The sequence below is a fragment of the Rhinichthys klamathensis genome, unplaced genomic scaffold, assembly GCF_029890125.1.
Source record: "Rhinichthys klamathensis goyatoka isolate OS25496 unplaced genomic scaffold, OSU_Roscu_1.1 h1tg000009l_1, whole genome shotgun sequence".
NCBI classification, from domain to species: Eukaryota; Metazoa; Chordata; class Actinopteri; order Cypriniformes; family Leuciscidae; genus Rhinichthys; species Rhinichthys klamathensis.
In genome coordinates, this window is record NW_026606562.1 from 2,128,306 (window position 1) to 2,142,109 (window position 13,804).

The following is a 13,804-nucleotide window of genomic DNA, read 5'->3' on the forward strand; positions in this document are numbered from 1 at the left end:
CGGAGAGCTTCTTTATAGATGAATTTATATTTCTGATGAAATGAGATACTGACACTGTGTTTTTCATGTTTAATGCGGTAAAGCTGCTTGATTTTAAGGAATCTATTGTATAAAGTGCTATATAAATAAACCTGACTTTACCAGAGTGCAAACATATCCACATTGCTATGATCAGATGCTTTTCTTATGCTTCATTTAAAAAAAACGCTTACTGTTTTTTCAATTTTGTTGTTTTTATTTTGTTATTGAGAGGAAAGCGCGCAGCATTTTTTATTGTTTTATAAATCTGACAACTTTTCTGTATACGCAAAATCTAGCTTTCGGATGAAATCTACGGAAAGTTTTATACATGTAGTCTGAGCCCGGCTTTAAATAAAAAAACGTGGGGTTTTCTTTTGATGCGTTCAAGTCCACTTTCCAACTCATAAATAAGAACTTCCCAGGAGGACTGCTTTCTTTTCTCCCATTCCCAAAGCTGTTACACTGGTGAAGGTGCGGCCACATATACCGTCCTGTACATTTTCAGTCAAAATGCAGTCATTTAAATAAAAGGTGAAATATTTTCACACACAGATTTCGCAACGGGTTCATGTTGGTCACTTGTATTTGCCACGTTGACCAACACAAAGCTGCTTTGTTTTAAAAGTGAATTCTGTGTGAACTGTGCTTCATACATCGCTTTGCTTTTGACAAAATACATTTTATTTGCAATGTGTTAATGTGACCACACCTTAGTGACCAAAAGTGATTTAGTTTTTTATGAGCCTACAAGTTCGATAAAACTATCAAAATATGAGAAAAATCTGTTTTATATTTTAAATATAAAGGAAGAACGAAACACTTCATTTGGTTAAGGTATTTATCTGACAAAATTGTTTGACGAAAAGGGCAAACTACAGCTAGGTTTTATTTTACTATGCAAAAAAATGCATAGAAAAACACATAATTAGTTATTAATTTCATTGGTTCTTTCTTTCTTTCTTTTTTGCATGTGTTCATAACTTCTTTTAATGGCAGCCTGGCCAACAATTATGTCAGCACAATTTGGCTTGTTTCATTGCATTATCACAAATAAAACAATTGACTCCAAGAAACTATGCAATATGCTTACAATATGTTTAACACATTTGTAATAATATTTAAATAAAGGGTGAAGATGTCAATTTTCCTAATCACTTTTGGCAACTACTGCAGTTGCAACGGTCTCTTTGAATATACCTAACCAAAAAAATAGTATGGGTTTCACACCCAAGTTTAATACTTTTAGGGGTTTGTTCAAATCACAAGCCCTGACCATGAGCATAGTAATGGTGATGTTTGCCCCACCACTAATAAAACCAGTGAATTATACACACACTTTCCAAACAGTATAAACAACAAAAACCTACAATATTCGCACAATATAAAAGCATTTATTTGTGCATCAAAAAGTAAAGCTTGAATCCGTGCACCATATGAACTCCACACCTCTGCTTCTCAAGTGTACACCGCTATTTTTAACAAGCTTCAACAACTCACAATGCTTCAAATTAGCCACGCTAACCTCTGCACCAGTCCAAGCTGTCTTAATGATTTCAGACCTGTTGGTCTAATTTATGTTGCTATGAAGGCATTGGAGCATAGTTTAATAACCTTGACTTTATATACAACTGGGGGAGGCAAACATCTTTGTATGTAGGATATTCAAAAGACCGAAGCTTTTTGCCTCTGTGGAACAAAAGACGATATTTTGAAAGTCAGTTTTTTTAATCCATACAAGTCAAATAGCTCCAATGTTGTCTCCAGTGATGACAGAATGATGAATTTCACATGTTAGCGAGAGACTAGTATGCTAGAATCACTTTCCAAGTCTATCTGCGCTAAGGTTTATCCTACGGAGCCCCCCTAGTCCCACTTTGTCAAAAAAAATTATTATAACTATCCCGTGGCCTCAAGATAGTAACTCGTGGCTCAAGATAGTATCTCGTGGCCTCAAGATAGTAACTCGTGGCCTCAAGATAGTAACTCGTGGCCTCAAGATAGTAACTCGTGGCCTCAAGATAGTAACTCGTGGCCTCAAGATAGTAACTCGTGGCCTCAAGATAGAAACTCGTGGCCTCAAGATAGTAACTCGTGGCCTCAAGATAGTAACTCGTGGCTCAAGATAGTATCTCGTGGCCTCAAGATAGTAACTCCTGGCCTCAAGATAGTAACTCGTGGCCTCAAGATAGAAACTCGTGGCCTCAAGATAGTAACTCGTGGCCTCAAGATAGTAACTCGTGGCCTCAAGATAGTAACTCGTGGCCTCAAGATAGAAACTCGTGGCCTCAAGATAGTAACTCGTGGCCTCAAGATAGAAACTCGTGGCCTCAAGATAGTAACTCGTGGCCTCAAGATACTATCTCGTGGCCTCAAGATACTATCTCGTGGCCTCAAGATAGTAACTCGTGGCCTCAAGATAGTAACTCGTGGCCTCAAGATAGTAACTCGTGGCCTCAAGATAGTAACTCGTGGCCTCAAGATAGTAACTCGTGGCCTCAAGATAGTAACTCATGGCCTCAAGATACTATCTCGTGGCCTCAAGATAGTAACTCGTGGCTCAAGATAGTATCTCGTGGCCTCAAGATAGTAACTCGTGGCCTCAAGATAGTAACTCGTGGCCTCAAGATAGTAACTCGTGGCCTCAAGATAGTAACTCGTGGCCTCAAGATAGTAACTCGTGGCCTCAAGATACTATCTCGTGGCCTCAAGATAGTAACTCGTGGCCTCAAGATAGTAACTCGTGGCCTCAAGAGTTACTATCTTGAGGCCACGAGTCTCAAGCCTCAAGATAGTAACTCGTGGCCTCAAGATACTATCTCGTGGCCTCAAGATAGTAACTCGTGGCCTCAAGATAGTAACTCGTGGCTCAAGATAGTATCTCGTGGCCTCAAGATAGTAACTCGTGGCCTCAAGATACTATCTCGTGGCCTCAAGATAGTAACTCGTGGCCTCAAGATAGTAACTCGTGGCCTCAAGATCCTATCTCGTGGCCTCAAGATAGTAACTCGTGGCTCAAGATAGTATCTCGTGGCCTCAAGATAGTAACTCGTGGCCTCAAGATAGTAACTCGTGGCCTCAAGATAGTAACTCGGGGCCTCAAGATAGTAACTCGTGGCCTCAAGATAGAAACTCGTGGCCTCAAGATAGTAACTCGTGGCCTCAAGATAGTAACTCGTGGCCTCAAGATAGTAACTCGTGGCCTCAACATAGTAACTCATGGCCTCAAGATACTATCTCGTGGCCTCAAGATAGTAACTCGTGGCTCAAGATAGTATCTCGTGGCCTCAAGATAGTAACTCGTGGCCTCAAGATAGTAACTCGTGGCCTCAAGATAGTAACTCGTGGCCTCAAGATAGTAACTCGTGGCCTCAAGATACTATCTCGTGGCCTCAAGATAGTAACTCGTGGCCTCAAGATAGTAACTCGTGGCCTCAAGATAGTAACTCGTGGCCTCAAGATACTATCTCGTGGCCTCAAGATAGTAACTCGTGGCCTCAAGATAGTAACTCGTGGCTCAAGATAGTATCTCGTGGCCTCAAGATAGTAACTCGTGGCCTCAAGATACTATGTCGTGGCCTCAAGATAGTAACTCGTGGCCTCAAGATCCTATCTCGTGGCCTCAAGATAGTAACTCGTGGCCTCAAGATAGTAACTCGTGGCCTCAAGATACTATCTCGTGGCCTCAAGATAGTAACTCGTGGCCTCAAGATAGTAACTCGTGGCCTCAAGATCCTATCTCGTGGCCTCAAGATAGTAACTCGTGGCTCAAGATAGTATCTCGTGGCCTCAAGATAGTAACTCGTGGCCTCAAGATAGTAACTCGTGGCCTCAAGATAGTAACTCGGGGCCTCAAGATAGTAACTCGTGGCCTCAAGATAGTAACTCGTGGCCTCAAGATACTATCTCGTGGCCTCAAGATAGTAACTCGTGGCCTCAAGATAGTAACTCGTGGCCTCAAGATCCTATCTCGTGGCCTCAAGATAGTAACTCGTGGCCTCAAGATAGTAACTCGTGGCCTCAAGATACTATCTCGTGGCCTCAAGATAGTAACTCGTGGCCTCAAGATAGTAACTCGTGGCCTCAAGATAGTATCTCGTGGCCTCAAGATAGTAACTCGTGGCCTCAAGATAGTAACTCGTGGCCTCAAGATAGTAACTTGTGGCCTCAAGATAGTAACTTGTGGCCTCAAGATAGTAACTCGTGGCCTCAAGATACTACGAGATAGTAAAAACATGTTCGCTTCCACATACAGTATCAGTGCTTGCATCCTAAAAATGTAAGTTCATGAAACTTTTCACAATTTTTAAACAATTAATGTACGTGCTTTAACAAAAACATGGACTATTACAGTTGTTGACAACAGCCACCAATGCTTGGCAATGTATTTATGGATCTAGTTGTTTACTTTCAATCTTTTTAACTCCATTTTGGATATAATCGCTCAACTAAATAAGACAGAAATAGACTTATTTTTTGAACATGCCTGTGAGAGTGTGGTGATCTTAATGACTAAAGACTTTCTTGGTGAATTGTCCTTAGTTTCTTAATTGAATCCATTTTCTGCAGTTGTTATTCAGTAATGGGGACACTTGCTGAGCGCTTGCAACTGTGCACAGTAGGAAAGGCTCTTTTATTATGGGCCTGACCTTTCCACTCACTGACACATGTCAATTTAAAACAATGCAGACCCTTAGTGGCTAAGCTTAGTGTGGTGGGACTGTTAAAATATGGTCCAATCAAAAATGGGTGATGTCAAATGATTTAACTGATGTAACGTGTTTAAGGTCACCGTGTGCACAGTACACAAGTCTGTGATTAATCTCAAATGGTGTAGCCATTTAATATATCTTGGTGTTGCTGACTGGTTATTACCTAAATGGCACATTACCATAATTGGAAATCTAAAAGGATTTTAGAGCAGCCAAAATTAAAAGTTATTATTAGGCATCGATCTCTGGCATAAAGTGACATGCACATGCAAGTGATTTTGGGAAAATAAGGGCAAATAATTTTGCGAACACATTCACCTACCTGTCTTTTACCATCACCATCTCGGTGGTTCAAACCATAAGTGTTTATCAGTGTTTAATGGAGCACTTGATTCATCAAGCTCAATAGTTCAGCTCTGTTATGGGCAAAGAACTATTTTTATTTTGCATAACAGAGTTGAACTATTGCGATTGACATGGCCAGTGTAAGCATATATAATAGTGATTGAGACGATAACAGTCACAGCATTTTTTAGCACAATAAATGTGTTGAAGTGCAATGATATTTCAGTAGTAGTTCAACTGTAATGCAGGAAAACATAACAGTGATGAGTTGTTTCCGCAACAGTTGAACTATTGAGATTGATGTGGCCAGTATTAGCATATATGATATAAGGGGTGGTTAATTATGATTTCACTTTTGTAACTTTAGTTAGTGTGTAATGTTGCTGTTTGAGCATAAACAACATCTCCAAAGTTACAATGCTCAAAGTTCAAGGCAAAGGGAGATCTTTTCTTTTAAAGAAATTGCCTTTTAAGGACTAAAACAAACGCCTGGGAACTACATGAGCTTCCTCCCTGGTTAGTGGCATCACCAACCCTAAAATTTACATAAACCCCGCCCCCGGAACACGATTTATACATTATCATGACAGAATATTCTAATCAATGACTAGAAGATAACTACATATAAGCTACATAAATTCATCAACTAACCATTCAGAAATGTTGTTTACATGTTGTCACTTCTTCTTGAGTCTCTCCATCTTTTTGAACATAAAAAGCTTAAAGTTTTTGAAATTTTCCGTGCAAGCTGTTGTAGCTCCGCCCTCTGTGCCGGGAGCAGCAGCTCATTTGCATTTAAAGGGACAGACACAAAACGAGGTGTTTTTGCTCACCCTCAAAAAGTGACAACTAACATATGCTATTTAAAAATATCTGTGGGGTATTTTGAGCTAAAACTTCACATACACATTCTGGGGAGATTTATTTTACATCTTGTGAAAAGGGCGCGTGACGACTGGTGCTAAGATGACGTCGTCACTACCACTATAACGGCAGCATGTGAAGTCTTTTACATAACTGGGCTTATGTTTCTTTACACTTGTTATTTATGGTTTTGTGTTTCTGTTGACTATTAAGTTTATGATACAATTGTTTAATCAGGTTCATTATTCTATAACATGCATCTATAATAAGTTTAAGATGTGCTGTTTGAGTTGATTACTGCTGATGTGTGCACATATCAGCGGTAATCACAACGTGTTATGTCTACTACAGTTTCCCTTTGATGTATTTTTCCCATTAACCACACAGAGACAAGTTGTAGTTATGCATTTTTGCTATTTATAATTTCAAATCTGTATTTATCCCCACATTGCAAACAGTTACCCCACATGCTGTCTACTCATCATATCCTGGGCGGGACCACAGCTTCCCTTTTTCTTGTGTTGGGTTAAGCCATTTCTATTAATGGGGTAGGGAACTTAACCCTTGGTGATGTAGGCATGGAGAAATGTCTTATGGTGTTTACATTTAGTTTAAGTTGCCGAATGTGTTTATTTTTGGAAGTTAAATGGTTAAATGGTCATATATTTAGGCTACAAAGGTTTTTGGTATTGATGCCCCTGCAGTTGGTATGGTCTTGGGAGTAATGAGCCTGTCCTAGGCTATATAAGACAGTCTGAACTTTGGAAGGGAAAGATGGGGTTATATTGCTGAATGTATCCATGTAGATTTTGCTGCCTGTAGCAGTTTGTTTTCCTTTGCATCAAAGTTTGCACTGAGTCAAGTGTACATTTCTTGTTGTAAATATTTTTGTGGGTTTAATTTAGTCATTTTTTTCTTTGACACATTACTGTGAATATGTACACCCCTACTTCTCCACTGGCATTTAATAAAAATCCTCTTCGGATGATATCTGAGTCCTGAGCCCATCTACCACCTCCCCTTGATCTCCACGGGACACGTTATGACAGGGCGTTATACCACCCCCTTAAGACAGTGTAATTCAGTTCAATTCAATTCATTTATTTGTATAGCGCTTTTCACAATACACATAATTTCAAAGCAGCTTTACAGAAAATGCATGAGTCCACATTATAATTTAGAGTGATCTGTTATCAGAAGTAACTGTCTAAGTTATGGATTTCAGAAATGTACATATGTGACCCTGAACCACAAAACCAGTCACATGGGTACATTTTTTTAAATTGAGATGTATACATCACCTGAAAGCTGAATAGATACATTTTCCATTGCTGTATGGTTTGTTATGATAGGACAATATTTGGCCGAGATACGGCTATTTGAAAATCTGGAATCTGAGGGTTCAAAAGAATCGAAACATTGATAAAATCACCTTTAAAGTTGTCCATTTATGTTCGCGATTGTGCTCTATTCACTCACAAATATATATATATATATATATATATATTTTAAATTTACTAAATATCTTAATGGAACATGATCTTTACTTAATATCCTAATGATTTTTGGCATAAAAGAAAAATCGATAATTTTGACCCATACAATGTGTTGTTGGCTATTGCCACAAATATACCCGTGTGACTGGTTTTGTGGTCCAGGGTCACATATACAAAATCACAGTTAGCTAAAAATGTATTAATTTAAACAATGTAATAATTTAAGGCAGAAACAATGAGCTCATTGAAGTAATGAATACTTGTTTGTAAGCAAATAATTATGACATATAGAAAAATGTAGCATTGGTGCGTGTTGATTCAGAGTTTGCTTCATCTGAAGTCTTCGCAGGAGTTGGGTCGTCTCTCCACAGGTGTTGGGTCGTCTGAACTCTTCATAATAGACTGGATCCAAACTAGAGCTGACAAACTCTCTAGTTTCCTCAGGATAGGCATCCCGAGATAAAACAGAGAAGCAAATGGAAAATAATTAGCGTAGCTGCTGTTCGTAACATTAAGCAAGAATAATCATGTGTATTTGATCTGATATAGCTGGAGTATTAGGTTATGAGATGCATTATATGAATGCTTGTCTAAAGAGATGCGTCTTTAATCTAGATTTAAACTGGGAGAGTGAGTCTGAGCCCCGGACATTATCAGGAAGGCTATTCCAGAGTTTAGGAGCCAAATGTGAAAACGCTCTCCCTCCTTTAGTGGACTTAGATCTCCTATACTAAGCCCAGAGTTGTGTGACCTTAGAGAGCGTGATGGATTGTAAGGCGATAGAAGATTAGTCAAATACACAGGAGCTAAAGCGTTTAGGGCCTTATAGGTCAGCAGCAATACTCTGTGTAATTGATACAGAACCTAACAGGTAACCAGTGTAGAGATGATAAAATTGGTGTTATATGATCATATTTTATTGACATGTTAAAAACTTAAGCAGGTGCATTTTGGACTAACTGTAGCTTGCTTATTGAGGATGCAGGACAACCAGCTAATAAAGCATTACAGTAGTCTAGTCTCGAGGTCATGAATGCATGAACTAACTTTTCTGCATCAGAGACTGATAGCATGTTACGTAATTTAGCAATGTTTCTAAGGTGGAAAAAGGCTGTTCTTGTAACATATGAAATATGATTTTCGAAAGACAAGTTGTTGTCTAATATAATGCCCAGGTCTTTAACTGTAGAAGATGAAGTTACAATACATCCTTCCAAATGCAAATTGTATCCTAAGAGATTCTGTGTACAGGTTTTAGGTCCAATAAGTAATACCTCAGTCTTTGCTGAATTTAATAGAAGAAAATTACAGGTCATCCAATATTTTATATCTTTAACACACTCTGTCAACTTAGATAATTTAGAGAATTCATCTGGTCGTGATGAAATATATAACCGAGTATCATCGGCATAACAGTGGCAATTAATTCCATGTTTTCTTATATATTAGCATATAAATTGAACATACCAGAGGGCCTAACACAGATCCTTGCTGCACTCCATACTTTACCGACATTATCTTAGATTAAGGATTCAGATAATGATAACATTCACACTGTCAAACTGACAGCGATCAATACTTTTTTGACACAAAGTACTACAGTAACGGCTGCAAATAATGTGGTGTCGTTCCATGATAATTAGATGATAGTAGATGATATTTCAACTCCGTTATGGAGCTTAAAAAATAAATTCCCTGTTACAGAGTTGAACTATGTAGGCAGTATTATGGCAAACATAATGAAGTATACAGTATAATTGTATGCTTATATTTGCCTCATCAGGCTGTATAGTTAAACTTTGTTATGGAAAAAAAGGCAGTGATCATAATATAAAAATATTGACCAATATGTGCTGATCTTCAACTCTGCAACCTTAAACCCTGAAATTGTATGAATGCTACAGGGTTGGTACAAAAAGAGAAGTGTAATGTAATTATAGATACAATTTGTGATTGATTACAAGACACATAATCTATTAAAATTAAATAAACTTACTTTCTGTGTGGTTGAAATAATGGTTTGTTCATGAATCATTCATTGAAAAAATCCTTGAAACTGAAATTGAGGGTTGGGCTGGTCACCCAAGAAAAAAGATTTCTTAAACTATAAAACTATAAATGATGTGATTAAAAATGTATATGTTCTATAAAAAAAAAACAACAACAGTAGAAGCATGCAACTGCACAATAAAACATCTCCAGACGTCGTTTTCACAACAAAAATTTATTAGAAGAATAGTGGTTTTCATAAGAAGGTTCTAGCATCCAGTGAATACTAACTTGCACAATGTTACAATTAAAATGTGTTGAAAAATGGCATTTTTTTCCTAATGGGTAAAATATAACCAGTAAAACTTCACACATGCACAAAGACGGATCTAATCAGCATTTTGCTTAACGGTCAATGCAAATAAAAAGTAAGAGAAAACTTTTTTTTGTTTGTTTTTAAATTAGACCACAGAAAATCTAATCAGTTTTTTCCTTTTAATTTTTTTTGTTTTTTTTAAAAAAAATCACATACATTAGGAGACAGCTTATTATTCATTAGCCCAGCTTAAAAATAAGAATTTGCATTCAAACGGAAAACAAAACAAACAAATAGTGCAATCAAACAAAAATAATTGTGATCCTCGTAAGTGCTCTAACACGGACATCGATAATAGTCTAGAATAAAAGTCAAACACACAGTACAAAAAAAGAACAAATTAATATACATAAATAAATCTACAGTACAAGAAAATATTAAACTATACAATGTTTTTGTCAAAGAGTAAACAGTATATATTGAAATGAGGTCTATTCCAGTTTTGGAGCGCCTGTCTTCCAACAATTGGACTGACTCGGAGGAACCAGCGTGTTACAGGGCAAGATGCCATTAAAAGCACTCGTTTCGATCTAGATGGTCTGAGGTATATCGAAAACAGAGAAGATTCGGAAAAAGCAGCACCTTTTCCCACACCGGCAAACCTGCGCGTTTTAAAAACCTGTTCCGTCTTGTATTAAAAGAGTTAACATGTAAGTATTTCATTTTTTTTGCCTTACATCAGGCCTGAACTTTTGAATCCAAGCCCACGTGTGGAAAACAACAAAACCACTGCCAATTGTCAGGCATCATGATCTAAAACGCACGACGACATGAACAACAGGAATGTTTTCAAGAACTGCAAATCTGAAGGAAAACGACAACAAAAACTCCACACCGAGACTAATTAAAGAGCAGTCGCCCTTATTCTTCACACTTACCTCTGCGCTAAAATGATCCGGCTTTAATATACACGACTCCTGTGCTCAACTAATAATCTTTATAACCAGTAAAACAGCCAGTTCGCACATCCCTCGTGAAGTATCTGAGCTTTTTTGACAATAATAGTAGGCACCTAAAAGCTCAAATAAAACATATTGAGAGGCAGTTTCTTCAGGCAGTTTCTTCGCTGAAATACTTACATGCTAAAAGCAGAGAGCGAAACTACCAATTACTGACCGCAAATGTGAAAGATCAGGCCTGGCGTTGTAGAGGTACGTCTGTATAGGCGTGCTGAGACCGGTCAACCACTATCATTGAGGGGTCTGATGTGGCGTTTGTCGCTATAGTGTTGTATTGTCTTCAGGCATTTGAGGCACAGTGTGTGCAGAGGAAATTGTAATGAAAAGCACTGTCCGGCTGAGGGTTGCTCTTCACCTGAAGTTTCAGCTTGACATTCATTTAGTATATTGTACTTAAGTCTGGATACGAAGAATACAAAAACTAAAAAGGACAGAGGAAAAGAAATTAAGTGACAACGGGTTAAAAATGACTCTCGTCATGAGCGACCGTTTTCTTTTGCTCAATTCGTCAAAAAATACGTACGTTTTTTGTTGTTGTCATATTTTAACAGCTAGGCCGCAGAATCTAGAGAAAGTACCTGAATAGATTGAATCAGTGTCGTTTGTCCCTGAGGGATTCGTAGTTGTGGCTTAATAATAGGATTTAAGATAAATAGAGAAATGCTTCTAAGGAACGTATTTTTCTTATCTCTTCACAGATGATCAAGAAAACAACTACTTTGTCTTTTCAGGCTTGTCTTTTCAGAAATCGCATGATTTAAGTGTATTAAGAAATGGTTTATTCTCAAAATGCACGAGTAAAAAGCGAAAAAAATAAAACCTCAAGCAATTCCACACACTCACACAGAACCAGCTCACAGCCACTGAGACGTTTCACTTCGCACGAGAAATTATAATAGTATTAAACATCATTATCGTTAAGAAAAAGTAGTTGCAGCAAAGCACACCCAGGGGCGCATTTCCTCATCGTCACGAATGAGGATGATTTTAGGACATCGTCCGATGGATCCAGTGTTTACAAATGATTTTGACCATCCGACTTCTAAACTTAAATTTCATTTACACGTAGCAAGCAAAAATAACAAGCAATACCGTAAAACTTGGCTTATAACCATTTTTTTCACGGGGAAAATTAATTTACATCACCAAATGATGTAACAATAAATACTTTAAAATCACTCTGGTTTTTCAACCAGAAAAAAAAAAAAAATCGAATCGCGAAATTGGTTCGAGACTATATACACATCCACCTTAAAAAGTTTGCGTTTCCTCTTAATATATATATATTCTGTTTGTACAGTATTGTGAAAAAAAAACACAACTGTTTGCACCACTGCAGCGTTAAGATGCCTTACAATAACTTATTTTTTGTTTAGCTCACTTCAAGACTAACTACCATTCCAGTATGTTTACAGAAAAAGAAACGTGTGAGCAAATGAAAACGAACTATACAAATGCCGTATACTGGAGTCTAAATATACTGCACTGAAATGTTTGTTCCCTGAATCAAACGAGGAAGAGATTTACATCTCTTTCCAGAAGATAAGTATATAACTATACAGAACATTATATACAATGCACTGTGACTGTTGAGTGTATATATATATATATTTATGAACACATTAATATAATCATCTATAGCTTGTCCTAAAGTATGTATAGGTACATAAAAAGTTAATGTGTTAAGAGTTTAAATTTTGTATTATTTTTTCCCCCTACATTCAGTTTAGCTGATAACGAAAACGAATGATGAAAATACGCCCGACAAATGCGTAAACTATGGCTTATGTTCAACAGACAACCCCTAAAAGAAGACAAAGCCCACTTTATCACTTAAAAGTCTGACTGATTTTGGCTAGCCACACTTGGAGCCAAAACCTAATTTACGTAATACAAACTACACTTAGAAAAATGTGTTTGTGCTATGTTAAAATTTTAAGTTCAGGCAACTCAAATATCCATGTTGTCACAAACTTTTTCATGTTGACTGAACTTAAAATTTAAAGGCAGCACAAACACTTTCTTTTTTTCTAAGTTGAAACAACTAATGATTTTTCAGTGTAGAGCAAAATCTGCAAGAAACACGGTACTTTACCAAAAACGTCTGATTATTATTGTTACTCTGAAATGGACCGTAAAAATAAGTGTCTTCCCTTCCTAAAATGGCATTCACACGGTCATGATGAAAACGCTGGAGGTCACGAGGTTGCTGTACTGTTGGTTGCTAGAAGAAGACGTTTCTACTCAACCACAGTATCCAACTGAATCAGGTGACAAATCACAGTCTAGACTCCCATTGGTTGTCACCTCATCACAATGCATTTGCATAAAGTTGAATAGCTCAACTTTGTTGCATCATCAACGATGCCTCAAATTGCCAACTCTCGTCAAAAAAACAAAAACAAACCCGAGTGACTTGCAAAGTCCCGTCAGTGTGAACGCCGCCTAACGTTGTCAAGCACTCGGATGAATGATGAACGGTTCATTTGTTCCAGGGACTAAAAAAACAGACATGAAAAGAAAGCAATGAAACCTCCACAACATATAACGGGCAGTGAAACGATAGAAGAAGAAACGTCCAACAGACATGAGAGGTGGGGAGGCAGTGAACAGGGCTCTATCTACATGTGGAGGCTGTCAAGATTTACATGGATTTATTATCTGAGGTATTCTGCGTTGTAAGGTTTTTTTTTTCTTCCTTTTAGTTGAAACATCATCACACATTGTACAGACATCAGAAACAAAATAGTCTTTGTGGCCTTGTGGGTCTCGATCTAAAGATCTAAAGTTAGAGCGTCCATTTTTGTTTCCCCAGGTAATTCGTACTTTACAATCCTCGCTGTTAATAAAGCACTGAACTAAGGATATTTGGCTGAATCTTTTCAAAATGCGAAAGGGTCTGATAAGGACGTTGAGTCGAGTCGTCCGACGGTTGGGCGACCTTCTTTCTTGGGCCTGCGACAACAAACTCACTTTCAATGGGACTTAAATCACGAGTATTGCCTTCACCACTCAAATCGTTTCGTATTGCAACAAAAATCAAAC